Source organism: Elephas maximus, chromosome 1 (assembly GCF_024166365.1).
Source record: "Elephas maximus indicus isolate mEleMax1 chromosome 1, mEleMax1 primary haplotype, whole genome shotgun sequence".
NCBI classification, from domain to species: domain Eukaryota; kingdom Metazoa; phylum Chordata; class Mammalia; order Proboscidea; family Elephantidae; genus Elephas; species Elephas maximus.
Genome location: NC_064819.1, coordinates 65473540 through 65476940, shown reverse-complemented (window position 1 = coordinate 65476940; position 3401 = coordinate 65473540). Strand labels below are relative to the sequence as shown.

The window sequence follows — 3401 nt, the reverse complement described above, 5'->3', positions numbered from 1 at the left end:
GATGTGGAACCAGGGATATCATTGCTGACGTCAGATGGATCTTGGCTGAAAGCAGAGAATACCAGAAAGATATTTACCTGTGTTTTTTTGACTATGCAAAGGCATTCGACTATGTGGATCATAACAAATTATGGGTAACATCGCAAAGAATGGGAATCCCAAAACACTTAATTGCAGTCATGAGGAACCTGTACACAGATCAAGAGGCAGTCATGCAAACAAAACAAGGGGATACTAACAAGGGGATACTACATGATTTAAAGTCAGGAAAGGTGTGGGTCAGAGTTGTATCCTTTCACCTTACCTATTCAATCTCTATACTGAGCAAATATCTGAGAAGCTGAACTATATGAAGAAGAATGGAGCCTCAGGATTGGAGGAAGACTCAATAACAACCTGTGTTATGCACATGACACAACCTTGCTTGCCGAAAGTGAAGAGCACTTGAAGCACTTACTGATGAAGATCAAAGACCACAGCCTTCAGTATAGATTATACCTCAACGTAAAGAAAACAAAAATCTTCAATAAGCAATATCATGATAAAGGGAGAAAACACTGAAGTTGTCAAGGATTTTGTTTTACTTGAATCTACAATCAACACTCATGGAAGCAGCATCGAAAAAATCAAAAGAGGCATTACATTTGGCAAATCTGCTGCAAAAGACCTCTTTAAAGTGTTGAAAAGCAAAGATGTCGCCTTGAAGGCTAAGGTATGCCTGACCCAAGCCATGGTGTTTTAAATTGCCTCATATGCATGTGAAAGCTGGACTATGAATAGGGAAGTCCAAAGAAAAAATTGATGCCTTTGAATTGTGGTGCTGGTGAAGAATACTGAATATACCATGGACTGCCAAAAGAACTAACAAGTCTACCTTGGAAGAAGTACAACCAGAACGCTCCTTAGAAGCAAAGGTGGAAAGACTACATCTCATATACTTTGAACATGTTATCAGGAGGGATCAGTTCCAGGAGAAGGACATCATACTTGGTAAGGTGGATGGTCAGCAAAAAAGAGGAAGGGCCTCAATGAGACAGATTGACACAGTGGTTGCAACAACGGGCTTAAGCATAGCAAGGATTGTGAGGATGGCGCAGGACCAGGCAGTGTTTTGTTCTGGTGTGTATAGGGCGGCTATGGGTCGGAACCAACTTAAGAGCACCTACCAACAACAACAACAACAAATGTTCAATGCTTCTTCCTGCCTGAAGGGCTTTGCCTGTATTGTACTCTGCTGAAACATACACCAGAAATAGCCTTGATCTAGATGGTGCATGTTTTCCCAGAGCAATAGATGATACAGTTACTTTGGATATACAGTTGTGGAGTGTGACACACAGAATACGGTGTGATCAGAGCACTCAAGTAGTGCATTAGAACACGTGGTTGACAAGAGCACAGAGCAGGGGAAAGGCAAAACAAGGAGGGGATCTTGGTTACAGCCAGGCCGCTGGAGGAGGAAGAGAGGAGGCATCAATGAAGTCAGAGAAGTGATCATGGAAAGGAGTATCAGCTTAGGGTGACATCTAAGGAGATAAAAGAGTTTTAATAAAACAGATACTACCAGTATTACATACTGTGCTAAGCTCAGTGCTAGCAGGTAGAAAGCACTTCATAGACATTTTTCATTCATTCATTCATTCTTCTATTCTTTCACTCAATCATTCATTCTACAAATATGCATGTATAACTACTAAGTGCCAGTTGTTAATAATACAGAGGTGAACAGACATCATCCCTGTTTCATCATAAAGCTTACATTCTGGTATTAGGAGGGAGGAATGAGGAGAAACAATAAACACATTAAAAATAATATAATAGCTTTTCCGCCTGCTCCCACCCTCCTCATCCGGCTCTGGCTGCACTGTGCTCACTCTGAGCTCCAGGCTCCTACTAAGCTAGTGCCTTTGTGGTCTCCCCCCAGCTGCCATCATGACTGTTTACTGCAACCTCATCAGCCATGATGAGATGTTCTTCAGCATTTACAAGATCCAGGAGTTTGTGGAGAGGCTGTGCCTGGTGATGGAGGGGAAGATGGTCAGTAGGACAGAGGGTAACGTTGACAATTCGCTCATTGGTGGAAATGCCTCCGCTGAAGGCCCTGATAGTGAAAAGACCTTTGAAAGTGCTGTGATGACTGGTGTTGAAATTGTCATCAACCATCACTTGTAGGAAACCAGCTTCACAGAAGAAGCCTACAAGAAGTACACCAAAGATTACATGAAATCAATCAAAGGCAAACTGGAAGAGAGACCAGAAAGAGTAAAAAGTTTTATGACAGGAGCTGCAGAACAAATCAAGCTCATTCTTGCTAATTTCAAAAACTATCAGTTCTATATTGGTGAAAACACAAGTCCAGATGGTATGATTGCTCTGCTGGACTATGGTGAGGATGGTGTGACACAATATATGATTTTCTTTAAGGATGGTTTAGAAATGGAGACATATTAACAAATTTGGCAATTATCTGTCATCCTAACTGGCTGCCGCTTTTCATCCACACAATATCAGGACTTAGACAAATGGGACTGATGTCATCTTGAGCTCTTCATTTATTTTGACCTTGATTTATTTGGAGTGGAGGCCTTTTTTTTTTTTTTTAAGGAAAAAAAAATGTAGGTTGTCTAAAAATAAAATGCATTTAAACTCACTTGAGAGAATGCCTCTGAGTTTAATATATTTAAATTCATCCTGTAGCATTACTAGAGAAGCTAGAGCCTGGTTGTAGATCACTACTATAAAGTGTAAGGCTGTCTTTAGATAACTTCTACAGTTAAACTATTCCTGGGACTGGAATATAAAACAAGAATTGAAAGTCTTAATTCTGAGTTGAAGTAAAGAGAGAGACCGTGTTCATAGCAGTGCCAACATTGAAAGTGGATCCTTACACATTTCATCACCCACAAATGGAAGTGGCTAACTCTGGAAAAGATTACCAAAAGAATAAAAAGAGACTAATACAATTGGGAAAAAATATATAATATCAGGTAGTAATAGATGCTATAAAAAAAAAAAAAGCAAGTGAAGGGGTTGGTAAGATCAGATGATATTTACTTAGAATAGACAGGGAAAATGTCTGTGGTGGAGGGATATTAAATATGGAGGAAAGGAAAAAATGAGGTATAGAGAGGTCAGCAGCTGTGATAGTGGTGATGGTGATGATGATGAAGACTTGAAGAGGATGGTGTCAGTGGTGCCAAGGGATGAGAGAGTTACAAGAAAGAGGAAGTGGTCAACGGTTCAACTGCAACAGAGATGTCAGCATAAGATAAGGACTGGAAAGTGTTCGCTGGATTGTTGGATTTGGCAATAAGGAGGCTGGTGACCCAAAAGAGAGTAGTTGCAATGACTTTTTTGGAACAAAAACAAACTTCAGAAAATTAAAGAGTAAGTGAGTAATG

The 3401-nt window shown here is 40.2% G+C and overlaps 1 pseudogene; it reads left to right on the top strand.

Moving 5' to 3' along the window:
- The first annotated feature begins 1932 nt into the window (after positions 1-1932).
- Positions 1933-2451, top strand: LOC126060304 (translationally-controlled tumor protein-like; annotated as a pseudogene).
- Positions 2452-3401: the final 950 nt, after the last annotated feature.